At 39.7% G+C, this 16,454-nt stretch overlaps 1 protein-coding gene across 1 annotated transcript in view; it reads right to left on the reverse strand.

Annotated features, from left to right (window-relative positions):
* lingo2b (leucine rich repeat and Ig domain containing 2b) overlaps positions 1 to 1,091 on the reverse strand; it is a 28,679-nt gene extending 27,588 nt beyond the window's left edge. Inside the window, exon 1 of the mRNA XM_041060920.1 lies at positions 1,022 to 1,091. The gene's annotated coding sequence lies outside the window, so the exon portion shown is untranslated. The remainder of the gene's footprint in view (positions 1 to 1,021) is intronic.
* Between the last annotated feature and the right edge of the window lie 15,363 nt (positions 1,092 to 16,454).

The following is a 16,454-nucleotide window of genomic DNA, read 5'->3' on the forward strand; positions in this document are numbered from 1 at the left end:
CCGTGGCCATGCCATACTCAATTAATGCCCGCGGAAGTCAGACAAGAGACAGTAGCTGAGTCCCTTGGCTGGAGCACAGTTCATTTATAATTCAGTCCTATTTCTCATACTTACGGTCGGGATAGAAGTGTGGAAAGTGAGGGGTATTTTCTTTTTTTGCAAGCACTCATCTACATGGAAGAATATATCTACACTATATCTATCTCCCGTAGGCTTTTAGAGATCCTGGTCCACTCGGGAGGCTACAAAAAAAAAAAAAAAAGGGACTCTGCTGCAGGGCCACTTTGACTCACAGCAGAGCGCCAGCCTCCAACTTCATACAGTGCATGTGTCATCCCTGCTGTGCAGCTCGGGGAGGGTTTTATCCACCTTGTGAAGTGAGTTGGTGTCATCCTGTCACCCAGCGTGCACAGATGCAATCTCTTTGCCGCAACAGTCTCCAGTGAAAAAGAAATTAGCCCACGGTCACATCCACAGGCGTCACCAAACCCAGGCCAATATGAGACACTTTTTCTTTTTTGTTCATTTAACGCCACTTCATTGATTCCCTTTCTTTTCATCCTGCAATGCTAGGGGAAAAGTGTCGTCATCCACCCAAACTCACACAGTGAATGCAGCACATTTTCAACACCTACATCACTCTCTAAACTGAGGCGACACTTTTATCTCTATTCATCACCACAGACCTCATGGGGGCCTCATCACTTCTCTTGTTGATTTGTTTTAATTTACTGAATTACTTGCATTCCCCCCCCCCAAAAAAAAAAAAAATCCTCACACCTAGTGCCCCATGAAGGGACTACGCCTAGAGTGTGCTGATGAAACCAAGTGTCAATATCTTTTTTCCTGCGAGCGAGTTAACGGCCGGTTAACAGTGAGTCGTGCAGGGGAGGATTTTCATTTTTCATTCATCTTGGCAACAGATTGAAGCCACAGGAGCCCCATACACCCCCCACCCCACCCCCCCAAACTATAAGACAGTTAAAGCTATTCAGGCTCAGTGAAGTGTGATGAGTCTTACCTTTCACCTGCTCCTCCACATGCCAAAATCCACCTTCACGTTTTACATCACTGAGTGGGAGTCCGAGGCACACACTCTGTGACTAACACACACTCACACACTTGCACAGACTGTGAATGCAATCCTCTCTCTGAGTTGGTCTCCTTCCACTCTGTCTTCCATGGAACAACTACCTTCATAAAAAAAAATCCGTTATTTTTCCACCTTTTTATTAATTTTTTATTATTGTTATTATTTTAAATTTTATCAGGTTTTCTCGCCGGTAACCAGGCCAGCTAATCCTTCCTGACGGCGACTCCAGGTTTAACGAGGCAGCGGCACCGCGTTGGGTGACGGGGGGTAGAGAGAGGTAGAGCGAGAGCGAGAGAGAGAAAGAGAGAGAGAGAGATGCGTCAAGCAATCAGCTGCAACCACAGCGGGGTGGTTTTGCCTTCAGAGTAAAAGCCTGAAATACACTTTTAAAAACTAAGCCCCCTAATGCAGATAAAACCATAAAATAATGAAGTCTTACAGTGGCTGACATCACATTTTTATGAACTCCAGATGTTGTGTTGGCTAAGTCTAGGATAATATTTTTTTTCTTTCTTTTAAAACATGCAAATATTTCTGTTTGAATCATGTTTAAATTTAAACATTTTTAAATGCTGCATTAGGGTCATAGTATAAAAGGAAATCTGCTTAAATGATTCCAGGCCAGCTCATCAGCATTTATCAACCCCATCATGACCATAAGCAGAAAACTGCCTGTTTTTGGGAACACTGATAAGGTACAAGATCCTAATGGATCAGTTAATAATAAATCTTGGACCGCCCATGTCAAGTTATTTGAAGCACCCCATTTTGTTTATATTGAAGATGAAAATATAGTTTGTGGTTTTATCTTTTTAATGTTGAAGGTAAAAATTTGAGTAAAGCCCTGTCATACTCTCCTGAGGGAAAATTATTAATTCATTTACTGCGTGACAAGATTTTCAGATTCAAGATGCAAGAAGATCCAGTCAGTAAGTTTAACAGGTGACCATCAGGAGACAGTCAGGGAGTTGTACTGAAGGTGCTGGCATGTTACTGGGAAAAACTAGAAGCTGCTGGTGAGTCGTGACTTGCAGCTGCTTAACACCGACTGCTGCGGGTCATGGGTGCTCTAACCAGGCAGTCCATTCTTAATCTGGACCCAAATGCAGCACTCGCCACACAGAGGACAAAGTACAATTTCAGCAGTTCATTGCCTCAAGGAGTGAATGAATCAAAGTCTCTAGGTTTGAGTTAGGCAGGGAGAAGCAAGGTGGCTGGTGCATGCGGGGTCCAGGGAAATCCTGGCCCGTGATGCAGGGCGAGTGAACTGACAGGACGTGTGAACAGTCCTCCAAAGACCAGAAGAGCAGGACGAGGCTCATCTGGTAAATCACAACAAACTCAGCACAAGGTTTTAACAGAAGATGAGGTCAGACAAACTGGTGAGGAGTGGAGTGAAAGTCTTAAATAGTCACAGGTAGGAGGCGGGGTAATGATGAGATTCCAATCAGGTGTGCAGGTGAGTTGGCGGGAAAAGTAGGTCCCCACCTTTTGTCCAGACAAACACACATACACACAAGACACACATACAATCAGGTATAGAGAACATAGGGGGACAAACAACACACACCAGGTAGGAACAAAGTGAGGCTGGGTCCAAATTATATCACTGTGCATATCTTGATTTTGTTGTCTGCTGCACTCTGGTATTTTTTTGTATTGGTTTGATAATTGTTTAAATTGGTTTTCTACTGTATTTGATCATTTTATCAATTAATTAAAAAGTCAGGACTGGTCCTGGATATTTGATTAAGTTGGGTTGTGAACCTATGGTATTTTGATGATCATTAGGCCCACTTCTTTAGTATCCTTAATATTTCATGCCTGACATCTAACAAATTCTGAAGTATCTTCAAAAAATCTTCCAGGAAAATAATCTTCTGTGAACTCCACATTCAAAATAATGAGATGAACAACAAGGAGAAGATTTAACAATGATGCTTTAACACTCATTGCTGTGTATGTGCGTGTGTGTGTGTGTAATCAGATCAAAATGTTCATTAGCATTGACGCAGAGGTTTCTCATAGACAACCAGTATTGATCAACTCCCTGGTCAATTTCTTTTGAAACAAATGGATCGTTATATCAGAGGCAGACATCACTGACTCTCAGATAAGCTCATCTGGGTGTAAAGAAAATGTCGATATCTGGCTCATATATCAGTCAAACTCTGATCACGTCTTTCCTGCTAGAAGGAGGATTTGATTTCACACCTTCATTCAAGAAGCAGCATCTCTGTCACCTTAAATCAGAGGTGTCCAAACTGTTCCACAAAGGGCCGTGTGGCTGCAGGTTTTTGTTTCAACCAAGCAGCAGCACACCAGACCTGACTCATTTAATCAACTGATCTCAGTCTTCAGACAGTTGATTGGTCAAACTGTGTGCTCTTGATTTGCTGGAACAAAAACCTGCAGCCACACGGCCCTTTGTGGAACAGTTTGGACACCTCTGCCTTAAACCATCATTACATCTAGAACACCCAGGCACAACATGTATGACAAGAAGACAAAAGGTGTTTTTATTGTTGTAATTTTGATGATTATGTATAAAATTATTTTTGTAAAAATCCCTGGACGCTTTTAATGTCTTACTTTGAAAGATTTGTAGGAAGTGCTGTTTCAGATTCTTGCTGGCTTGCCAGCCACAGGGATGTGGGAATCCAGTCTTCCAAGTTAATCAGTCTGCTATTACCAGTGAAGAGCAGCTCACAGCATGGGGTGAAAAAGAGAGGAGCGCCTATGGGACCTATTTTGTTTCTACCTTCACTTCCCCTTTTTTATTTCTTCTTTCTTTTTCACTCTGCTCAGTGTGACTTTTAATCCGAGATCAGCTTTTATCCATTCCTACCCTTTATCCCTGTTACTCATACACACCATACTTCCCCTTATCTTTCCCTTATTTTAATCTTCTGTGACATACTGTCCCCTGTAACTAAGTCACAGGGGACCCCCGACTCACATGTGGCATAATGAAGATATGAGATATGTGTGAGAGTGTTTTCTTACACTTCTATCCTTACAAGGACCAAATGTTCTCACAAGGTACAAGAACATCTGCCGAAGTGAGAACAGGTTTAACATATATGCAGGTTTATTTTTAGTGTGGGGGATTTAGATTTTGAGTGACGATTAGATTTAGCCACTGGCTTAACCAGTTAAAGCTCAAAATAGTCATCAATTAGAACGACACTGAAGTGGAAGCGATATCTCAGCTTACATCTCAGAACATCTCAGTCTGGCCTGTAATGGAGCTGATGTTGCCTCGTTGCATTTCTCTTGTAATGTACTGCCAGGTTTAGGATTAGGTTAAGATTAAGGGGTTAAGGTTATTTTTGCATGTAGTAGTAATTCTGAAAGGAAGGGTCCATAACAAAATATTCTAACGGTGTGCTCAGACAGACAGCACGGTGAATTTCATAGGTCGGGTGTTTGCATACAAAGTCAGTGAATGAACATGAGTGGGCACGATTAGACGAAATTTGCACAATCAAAATATTTCAATCTGAGCAAAAGGGTTGTTTGATGTACTTGTGCTTTTCATGGGGTTTAGTACATTTACTTCACAAGCTTAGAAACAAGAAACAAAGGAGACTAGATGAAAATAACAGAAATAGCACTGAAAACAGCTCACATGGTCACAGCGTACAGTGCAAAGAAATCTTACCAGCATATCTGAAGTTCACTAATTAAAACCTTACATCTTGTTTGATTGAGTGGAAGAATGATAAGTTGTGGTTTTACGGGGCATTTTACAGGGTATGTCTTTATTAGACATCATAGTGAGCTGGTTGGATCTTCATTCATCTAACTCTCAGCAAGGAGGTGAAAAAGTGTCTGAGACCACTTTCCCAAAGTGGTGTCAGAGTAGTCCCAATGTATACCACAAAAATATCAAACTAGTCCTTTAACATTACTGGTCTCTATACATACATGTAGAAGATGTGTGGTGGTTCAGTAAAGGCATTGTGGGAAACATGGATAAACACAAACTGAGGAAGGATAAAGCAAAGTAGACTGACTAAAAAGCATGATATAATGATATTTAAGATTATAATGGAGGTTGAATTTCACTTCTCAGCTGTGGGAACTGGGACTGAGTGTAGTGTAGAAAGGTCCTCAGAAGTACAGAAAAACAAATGCATGTGTGTGTGTGTGTGTGTATCGCTGTGGGGAGGATGGCAGGAATATTGATTTCGCTGTCTTCATTAGCATGTACCTGTGGGGCTAACGTCTCTATGGGGCTCTGGCTAGACAACCTAACACTCCGTTTCTCTCCCTGTGGTGAAAGACTGGCTTGCCACTCCCCTCCTGCGCCTTCTGACACTTTGGACTGAGATGGAGACCAAAATAGAAGCAGTAAAGACAGAACCAGAGACCAAAGAGGAACAGACAGTTCTGGCATCTATGGCAACCATGCTGAGGAAGGAATAAAGCATAACCTAAAATGTCTGTGGACGTTTACACTTTTTATTGCTCCATAATTCATTACACGTCCATTACTCGTGATGTTAACATCGAATATTTCCTCTCACAGTTTAATGCATTGTCCTCATTTCAGCTCTTGTGCTGTAAAGCAAAGTTAATTACATTAACTTGTGTCAAATGGACCAGGCTCTGTAAAAGCATGTAATTTGATTGATTGAACATTACACACCTCAATTTAAAAAAAGGAAAAATAACATAATCACATCAAACGAGAGAAATTAATCCCCCCCATTAGCTTTCCCCCCCCCCCCAATAGAATTCTTTGATTGTGGTGGAAAATCTTTTTCACTCAAAAACAGCAATGAGGTATAAGCTAAATAGAGTACGTAAGAAGTCAATCATCAATTCTAAATAAATACTGTTAACACTTTTGGGTGTATCATGTGTACTTTTGTGTGTGCTTTGTTTTGTGTGTGTTGGACTGCCATGCCCAAAATATCTGTCATGGTAACACACTGTGTATAGTGTAGGTGAGGTGTTGGCTTGCAGTTCACACTTATTGCTGTACTGGTAGACAGACTTCTTCAGGGACATTTTCAGTTCACATATATTGCAAATACAAACTATGGTGTTAATAAACATTTAGAAATGACAGATTTTGACATCTTTGTTTTAGTTTTTTAGCCTTTAATGTCTTGTTACTTGTTTCAGCTATTAGGCTTACTGATGTTGTGATGATCTGTGGGTTTGTGTTTCTTATTTTTGGTTTGTTCTAAGGTGACTTCAGTGTGTTAAGTTTGTTCCGTGTTTATTGTTTGTCTTCATTACACATAAATCTATGTACAGTACTGTGTGGAAGTTTTAGCCTCTTAAAGTAAAGTAGGAATGCATTAAAAAATAAGGCCATGAATAGTTTGAATTTAACAATTCACTTCATACAAACTGAAGTAAAGAGGAAAAACCTAAATCAAATCAGTCTTTGCTGTGACCATACTTAGCCTTTAAAACTGCACAGATTCTCCTGGTACACTTCTGCACCTTCTGCGTAGTCTTTCAAGGTACATGTCAGGTAGGTTGTTCTAAGCATCTTGGAGAACTTGACTAAATCCACAGTTCTTTTGTGGATTTAGTCTGTCTCAGTGTCTTCTGTGCCTTCATGTCCCAGACTGACTCCATGATGTTGAGATCAGGGCCCTGTGGGGGGGCCAGACCTCCCGTTGCAGGACTCCTTGTTCTTCGCGTCTCTGAAGATAGTTCTTCTTCTTCTTCTGTGGCTGCATGTTCGGGCTCGTTGTCATGCTGCAGAATGAATTTGGGGACCAATCAGATGCCTCCCTGATGGTAAAGTGCCTAAAACCTTTGCACAGAAGTGGATACACAAATAAGTAAGTAAGAAAATAAATAAACAAATGTTACATTTAGCTTCTTTGCACACCCCCTTTTGCTCATGATGAATAGTTTCAATGTATTCCCCTCGCGTCTGTCCTGACTCCGGCTAAAACTGGCAGAATATTTTCATCACTGATGGCAAATAATGATGGAGGCGAGGCTATAAACATAAGCGACTTGCATTTTGACATTTTGGATTGATAAACAGGAAATATAATTTCACTGTATTAATATTCTCAGTGATTAAAACATAGGGTGCATGACATTTCAATCTTCTTTTTTTCTAATCTAACTCCAAAGGTCAGATGAGGAGACCGTAAACTTAATTTGAGACTGACAGCCCTTTCATAAATGAGGAGCACACACTGCCAGATCAGGATGGCAGTAATTATGCCTTATGAAGTAAAAGTCACTTTTGCAATCATGTAATTTGTCCTGAATTAATACCAATCTGTTTGCTTCACTCGATATCCCCAACAGACTCATTATTGAGAAGATGTTCCTGGAAAAAAAAAATGTGTGGAGCTCAGAATTGAGAAGACATAAAAACACAAACACAAACCCAAGGTTTATCACCATATTAAAACAATAGCTTTCTAATAGTGAGCATATTTAAACTGTCCGAATGATTGTTATTGTGCCATACGTAACCTTTATTTTTATTGCTGACCAAGTAAAGTGGAACATTTGATCATTATAGGAATTTATTTATTTATTATACAACCAAATCTGGTTCCAATGCACGTTGAAATATTTCATTTGGTTCTTTATATTCCAGAGACAGAAAAAGCAAAACAAACAAGCATCACTTAGCAACAAATGGACTCTTAAAGTATAGTGAAGAAATTAGGATAATAGCTTCATAAGTTAAAAGCAAGGGAAGCAGTAAACCTAATTTAAAAGATCCAAGGGGCAAAGTGACAGGTTGCAGGTCGGTCCCTCCTCTCAACATGACTCTCTTCCACTGTCCCAGAGTCTGGTGGCGGTGGAGCCTCAGGGTCACAAGCATCTGGCTTACATCATAAACGTCGCCTGTCCTCATGCTGAGGTTGTGCAGAAAGGCAGAAACAACAGGGACAGAAGGCGCACCATTTGGTCTCACCTCCAAGGCCTTGAAGAAAACAATCATGCCATCTTGACTTCATCTTGCCAAAGGTGTTCCGTGACTGAGCGAGTCCCGGGATGAAGCTGGGTGTACAGTGTCGGTGTCAGGGTGAGGTACTCACTACATGGGTTTCATCTGGTATTAGCAGGGCTTTGTTGTGGACAGATCTTGGGTCGCTCACAAAAACAGAAGAACTTTTTCGGGAATTAATTTCTTTTCTTGTGGATGTTTTAAAACTGTCAGTATGCACTTCACAAACTGCATGCACTGAGGCAAAAATGGGAAGGTTATTTAAACCTTACACCATCCACAGGTCTACCTGCTCTCTACTGAGGTGGTGGCATGACCCTACTTGATGCCTGATCAGCCTCCTGGTGATCTTGTGAACTACAATGGGTTGCATAAGGCCTGAGATGTTAGGTTGTGTGACAGCTCGCCCTTAAACAAAAAGCAGCACCTCCAGCTGATATGCTTTGCCACGGTAGCTGCTGCTTTCCAGGGGCTGAGTCAGGTTGTTTATCGCCACTCAGAAATCTGTTTAAAGGTCATACACCAAAGTAAATCCACAACACAGGGATGTTTGGTTCAGTCTGGCTTTTTCTGGTAAAAAGTCAAACGTTATTTGACATTTAGTTAATAATATTGTAGACTTATAACTTGACTTCGTGTTCAAGGTCTTTTTAAAGAATAGTTTGCTGTTTTTGATTTCTTGCTGAGAGTTATATATCTGAAAATTTTGTGTCGATCACCATGTTAGCCTGGAAGGAGCATACGCCTTACAACTTACAACTGAGAACAACTGGCTGCAACCGCATCTGAAGACTTAAGATCACATATCACACACTACATGATTTTATCTGCAGGGTGTCAACACAGCTGATCCAGACTGGGACAGACCTGGTCCAAACCATGTTAATAATCTCACTCATCAAAAGTCATAATGTGTGTCCTGGCCTTGAGCCTCACAGAGTTGCTTGAACGACTGTAGTAGACTCTTGTTTTATCTTTGAATGAAGCCAGGTTAGCTGTTCCCACACTCTACACTAAAGTAAGCCAACCACCCGCTGACTGACAGGCTGATCTGAGGCTAGAGACAGCAGGTGGTTATGTATTTGTCTTGTCATATAAATCTTGTCAAGAAAGTGAATAGGTATATATCCCAAAATCTCAAACTATTCCTTGAAACATATTTATATATGCTGTCTACAAGTGTGTGACATTTTACATTAAAAAAAACACAAAAGCTGAGGTTACTGGATGTGATTCTGACTGATCTACAACAGGTTTATACTCCACTTGGTCACTGATCAAAGAAAAAGAAGAAACTCACATTTTGAAAAATTTCTCCTTCTCTACAACACAAGTAGAATAAAATATTAAACAGTTGGCTGTATGTTATATTAATGGCAGAATCTGCAATGACCCTGAAGCTTAAAATACTGTATTTCTGGGTAGCTCACTGTGGAGTGTGTGTGTGTGTGTGTATGTGTATGTGTGTGTTTTTTTAAACCAACTGCACAATTTTAAGACTTTGCCAACAGGGAGGGAGATGCAGTATGTTGGAAGGTAGAGGATAAAGTGTCTGGTTAGCATAGGAGGCAGGGGTGTCAACCATTTTATCATTGGTCCAGAACCCTGTGACTTCCAGCACCTGCAAAAACACACTGCAGCCTCCCTTTTTCATTACTGTGTTGTGGGAGGCAAACTGGTCAGGAGACAGCACCAAAACCCAGTGACCTCCTGTAATAACAAGCGCCTGGGTGTTCAACACGTGTAATGAAATTATTTTACCACCAGTACCTGGTAAATGAGAGCACGGAGAGAGTGATCAGAGGATGAGGATTCAGATCACAGAGCTAAAAACAGGTTATTAATGGAATGTAATGGGAGCAGCTACACCAAGTTTCCAGCATATTGAGATAATGTCATGATAATTGGTAAATTTAAAGCTTTCAAAGGTTTTATCTAGTCTGTGAAAATGTGTTTACAGGAAAACAAAGCACTGAGATGAGCATAGAATAAATAAAATAACCCTTATTAAGTCTTCTTTCCCTATAGCAACATTGTACAACAGTGTTTATAATTATTTTAACGGTTCATTATCCTGACTTATGCTCAAAATACTATATAATTTCAGCTGTAGCATTGTAACCCAAGCTAAATTCTGTACTGTAAACACCTTAGAGGAGTAATTAAACAAAAAAACAAAGCCAACTTATTGTGCACATAAAATTCACATAACCCAATTCTTTACACAGTCTTGCACAAATGCCCTTGTTTGGGAATTACTGAGAGATAACAAGCATGAAAAAGTGACAAGTGGCTCCGAGGTGGGCGATGAATAGTTGCAGGCTGCATCAGTCGGTGAACGCAAGCCAAGTGCACAAAGACAGCAACGGACTGCAAAGTACTCTGGGCACTGATAGCAGAAAAAAATAAATGAATAAATAAAAAATGTGATTGTCATTAAACACATCTACAAATATAATCAATAAAAATGCCAACATTAATTAAAATTTTCTTTCATTTATTCCAGTAAAGGCAAACAAAGTTCACCCAAGACACTGGTGAAGGAACTGATTGACGTAATGGTGCTGGAAAGAAAACAAGTAGCTACAAAAAGAAAGGCTCTGCTTTGAAGGATATCAGTGCTTTTCCACAAGAGCAGCAGTAATGTTGTTGAAGTCCTTATAAAGGCGGTAGTGGCCTAGAGGTTAGATAATCCTTTGGCAGGCAACACAATACAGTTCTCACCTCTCTATTGCATGCATGTAGTGTAGTATTAGTGCCTTAAAATATCATATAATTTCTTCATTTTTTACCAAGTGCTAACTTTCTATTTCCTGTAAATGCTGAGTGCAAAAGCTGTACAAGAAGCAGGGGATCATTCTTTGAATCGCACCTCAGAGGGTTTCTTCTATTCCCTATTCCTTCTTCTTCTAAACCCTCATTACATGACATTTTTTGTGGCTGTGGTTGGCTTGCATTAATTAACATGTTTATGTTACTAGTGGATCTAATGTCTATGTGTAGTGGAGAGGGTTTGCTCATAGTGATGCACAGAGGGAGAAATATCACCCAGCTCTGCAGTTCCCCTCAGCTCTACGGAGGTTTTTAGCATCAGTCAGCTAATTGTTTTGGTTACCATTTTGAGTCAGTCTCACAGCTCTCATTAACTCTGGTTCCAGCTGAAACGGGCAGGTGTTTGCAGCTTTATAAGGTGATACTACATCCATGTTCAGCTTGTTTTACTGCTGCCAAATGGCAAAAAAAAAGCTGTAAGTCTTTGGTTAAAATAAAAATCTGCAGACCTTCATCTGCACAGCAAACTGGGTTTGAGGTAAGTTAGAAACAGTGACACCATCACTATTAGTTTGTCCACCAGAGAATGCTGACATGTTGATTTTTCAACTCTAAAATGTAATGCTCAGTATGTTTTTCCACATTGTCAGTGGACTGTGGGTGTGGCATAGCAAAAAAATTTCTCAATGAATCGAGACAACACATTAAAAATGACTACCCCCTCGAGCTCATTTGTCATAGCTGAATGACACAGGATGTGCACAGGGGGGTATTTTTACCAGCCAATTTAATACATAACTGCAAGTGCAAACACCATGAAACCTCACAAAAGGCTATGCTAATTATCTCCAGTTTGTGTCAACCCTGCCACTTACGACCTTACTATCCTTTGAACGTTAGATGAAGGCACAGCTGAAATTAATTAATGAGAAATTCTATTGACTGAATATCTTCAAGCTGTTTGGCGAGTGCTCAGACTCATTGACTGACCCCCTTGTTTTAGCAGAACTAAGTTTTTTCCCTTCCTCACGTTCTTTTCAAAGCAGTGGTTTTCCATCCTGCCGTTTCACAGCCCTGCTGGTTTTTATTTCAGCCATCTAATTAGGGGCTAATTGAAACCTGCAACGCCAGGTGAATGCAATGAACTACAATTAACCACCTGGTAAGAGAGATAACCAGCAACACTGTGGATCCTGAGGACAGGATTGAGAACCACTGTATTAATGAAACAAATCACAGTTTTAATTAACACAATGCAAACTAAATGTCAATTTTTCAATTAGCAAAGGAAAGAAGAAAAGGGCAAAGTGGTTTGTAGCGATGATTAAATGAGCAAAAGTCAAAATGACCACACACCAAAGGAAAGCTCATAGCAGGGAAATTACAAATGCCTTAAAGGAATAGTTTGACATTTTGGGGAACACACTTTCTTGCCAAGAGTTAGATGAGAAGATAAACATCACTCTCCTACTGTGTCTGTCCACTGAATATGAAGCTATAGCGCTAGCTTAACGGAAAAAGTGGAACCACAACATGTCATTTTTACAAGTTGGTTTTTGGATGAATTAAACAAATGATATATTATTTGTTATTTAGTAAGTTTTAAAAAATGCTGGTAGGCAGATTTATTTTTTAATTCGCACAGAGCCAGGCTATTTAACAGACAGAAATGAGAGTGGTGTTGATTGTTTCATCTAACTCTCGGCGTGGAATCTTATAGTTTATTTCCAAACAATTCCTTGGGCAAGTACTAAAATTTCATGGTTTTTCAACAGTTCAAAGTAGGATGCTCGGTTGGAAAGTTGCTCAAAAGACCAGAAAGGACCAGAAAGTCCCCCCTCAGCCCTGCGGATCTCACAGATGGTTTTAAAACATAAAAGAAAGAAAGAAAAATATCTAGGTGCTCGCCTTAGATGTGCCTTAAAGGCGATCAATAAAATGTTAAAATCAATCCTACAGTGTACTGGGAGCCTGCTATGTTAAGCTAACATGGGGATAATATGCTGTTTCTTCTTGGTTTGCTGTCAGGAGCCGGCTTTATACACAGTACTGGCACTGACAAGTGCACAGGGGGTTTGGATCAATACTGAATATAGCACGACGTGTGCAATGACTGCTTTACACTGCACGAATTTGTACTGTGTTCATGTGCTGACAGAGTCTCATGGGTTCTTCTATATATATGTTAAGTATATGTGTCTGGGCTTTAAATGTAATCCAAGCATTTTCGATCACAAGGCCACAAAGTAGGCTAATTGCCTCTCTCATTACACTCTTCATTCATTTAATCTTGGTCAACAAATCCTGCCATTGATCCTGACGCTGGTGGGAGAGAAATGAGCACCCAAGTGCACCCAGGGGAAATTGATCAGCCATCTGCAGAATGGTAAGCTGATAAAACATTGAGCTTCACAAATGGCCATAGCTTAGATCCTATAGTTGTAAGGGTATTACAATGCACAGTCCCAATTATAGCTGCTGGTAACATACATCACATGTAATACACATTTCTTTGATGTTAAATGTGTACTTTTCTTCCTGGTAGACATTGTTTCTGTATGTTACTACTCACCCACAACAGAGAATCAGACCGTGAGAGCCTTTACAGTCATAACAGAGGGAGTCCCTTTTTGATGTTTTATGGTTTTGCTGATTGTCTGAAATTCCCACTTCACCTCTGTACACACACAATGGGCTACATTTCTCAGCTTGTATTGCTGCCTTGGTTAATTTCTTTTCCTGTGAATTGGGAGCTGTCACCATCAAAAGCCCCAGATAGGAAATACCCAGACAGACAGACAAGACCGCAACACTGAGCTCCTAAATCACTGCCTTTTAAGATGAAAGCCTGTAGGATGTAGACTTAAGGCTGTAAACAAAATCCATCCTTGTACTGCCAACTGGCCTCACAAACACCAGTTTAAAGTTAAATGGGGTTGCAGCTCCCTCCAGTGTAAAGTGATGGACAGCAGTGAAATGATTACCTATTAAAACCTGCCTGGAGCCACAGCTACAACAGAAATACCCAGTGCAGCCCTAAAACAAGTCAGCTGGATAAATATTCCTCAGTAATAACATTTTATGTTTTGGTTCTTTGTGCTTTTCTGCTCAGAGTTATGGCTCTAAAACAAATTGCTTCAGCAATATTTTTTTCTTTTGGAAGTCTAGTCTAATTTTAGCCTTTATTTTGTGTGTCCTCTGCTGCATTGTGTCCTTCTGTCTGATTGATTTGACCAGTTGTCTCACGTTGGAGGTTTTGGGATTTGGATAAGCGCCTCCGATTGGAAAACAAGGAGGCTGTGCAGCTACAGGAGGGCCAACTGGAGACCGTGAAACTGTGCTTGATTCAATTTGCCACATTGCTCGTGTTCATTGCTGCCAAGGTTAGTCTGTAACCCCATTTAATAAAATGACCATGTCAGTGGCCTTGTGTTTACCTGTCTGCACAGACTGGGAAATTTGGTTTTATTACCGTGCACAATAGAGAAATAAAAAAAAAAAATATTATATTCATCTGTGTTGGTGGACAATTTCCAATAAATGCAAGATGCAGACAAACCTGAAATTATTTTTCATGACTGTAGCAAAATAGATTTCATTACATGCCAAAATTTTACAAACCAAGTAAATATACTGAATATACAAAAATATCTTTTACCGAAAGGTGTTTCAGGTGTTTTGCCCGCCCCATTAATATCAGAGGATGGACTGTTGTTAGAATTATTTCTCAGTATAAAATCATACAATTCAAACACACCACACACTAAATCCTCCAAGATGACAATAAAGTTGAATCAACACCTCTTTAAAAAACATTTTCAATTTAAACTGAACATTATAACCTTCATTAAGGGAGGATTTATTGCAGGACTGTTGTACAGGACTGCATTAATTTTAGCTGGATATACCTAATAAAATGCCAGCTGAGTTTACAGTACTTTTCATTACACTCTCTGATCAGATGAATCCTTTACCTGATAATCAGTCTGCAATTTATATTTGTGGATTGGGGCAAAAGAAAATTCAGGAAGACGCTTGTCATAGTTTTTAATGTTTACATTACAAATAACATACTGTAACATTAGGATTACTAAGAGACCAGATCAGACAACAAAACATCTTTAAAATGTCCTGTATTAAACTGAATCTGAAATATCATTATTAACTCTAAATCCTAATAAATCTGATGTAAGAAGTTTCAGCAATGTTTTACTGTAAAGTGGGTATCTGGGTGATTTTGTTAATGCCACAAATAGACTGTGTATTCTGTTGTAGCTCTTATATATCAAGTATTTTCTATATCTCAGTACAAAGTAATTTATCACAGGCTTTAATGGGGGCTGTCAAGTCTTGTGGGATGAGGGTCAGCTTCAATGTGGTGTTTAAGGTCAGGTCTGTACATGTGAATGTGAAGAATGACTCCCCCCGATCACAGTGCTCTATACTAAAGATCTGCCAGTGAATCCCATTGGACTTGACGTCTGTGGACTCAAGACCCACCTGCATTTGTTTTTTTTCTTTTTTTAGTTTTTCTTCACTTCTCTTGTCTGTCACTGTTATTCTGAGGCACTTTGTGATGTCTGTGCTAGAGAGGTGCTACATACATATATTTTACTCACTGAAGAGCGTGCTTGCAAAGGATCTTACATGATAAATCAGCTGACCTTTAAAGGTTACTACCACAACCGTGTCATAACCTCAACGAGGACCTAATGAAGCTTCTACACTCACTTAACGCTTCATCAGATCAAGAAGGATCTAGTTGTGGATGCTCCACGTGCTGGCTTAAAGAATGCCAAACCTTGAGAATGTGATGACATTTGTCATGTTGAAGTGACATTTTTAAAGCTGCCCCCGGTGGCAGTGAAGTGAGATGGGAAGCCATGTTGCCCAAAGTAACCTTTCCTTTCAAAGTTCTTTTTATACTGACATTTTAAGGGATCTTGGGATGATGGGGTGGGGAGTGGGTGGGTTTGAATTTGGCACTTTAACACCAGCTGGGGCTAATGGTGAATCCTAAGCTGCTTAGAAACTGTGGGACTTTCCTGTTTACCTAAGATTGATCTCATCTATTTTAGTTTTCTTTCTTTACACAGAGGGAATTGAGACCACGGGTAGAAAACTTTTCGATGGTCTGCTAGAAACACCCTCAGCTTTTCTTTCTTTCCTTTCTTTCAATGCAGGGCAGATAAAAGTCAGTCACTAAAAGTCAATATCCTGCAACACAGCACCACTGCAAGTCAAAAAGCAATTTGTTTATAACAAGGAATGTACCAATTACAGGTTGCAAAAAAGTATTCCACAATTTAACAGTTAATAACTGCAAAACAAACATTTTAATTATATTAACACTCAAATGAATGAGTCATGAAATACTTTAAAAAGGTTGATTATGTGCAACAGTTCAAGGCAAAAAAAGCATAAAACAAAGGTCTAACAATCTAAGAATATGCAGGCAAATTAATATAATAAATTAAAAGGGTTTAATGTCATTAAGGATTACAGCAAACCAGCAATGCTGTAGGAAATAGGAGAGAAATATACATTTTTTTTTTGCATTTCAGGATTCCCTGCCATTAAAAAAAAAAAGAAAAAAAATCAACACAAAATTCTTTAGTAGAGTATGCAGCACTCTAAATA

Source organism: Toxotes jaculatrix, chromosome 17, assembly GCF_017976425.1.
Source record: "Toxotes jaculatrix isolate fToxJac2 chromosome 17, fToxJac2.pri, whole genome shotgun sequence".
In the NCBI taxonomy this organism is placed as follows: Eukaryota; Metazoa; Chordata; class Actinopteri; family Toxotidae; genus Toxotes; species Toxotes jaculatrix.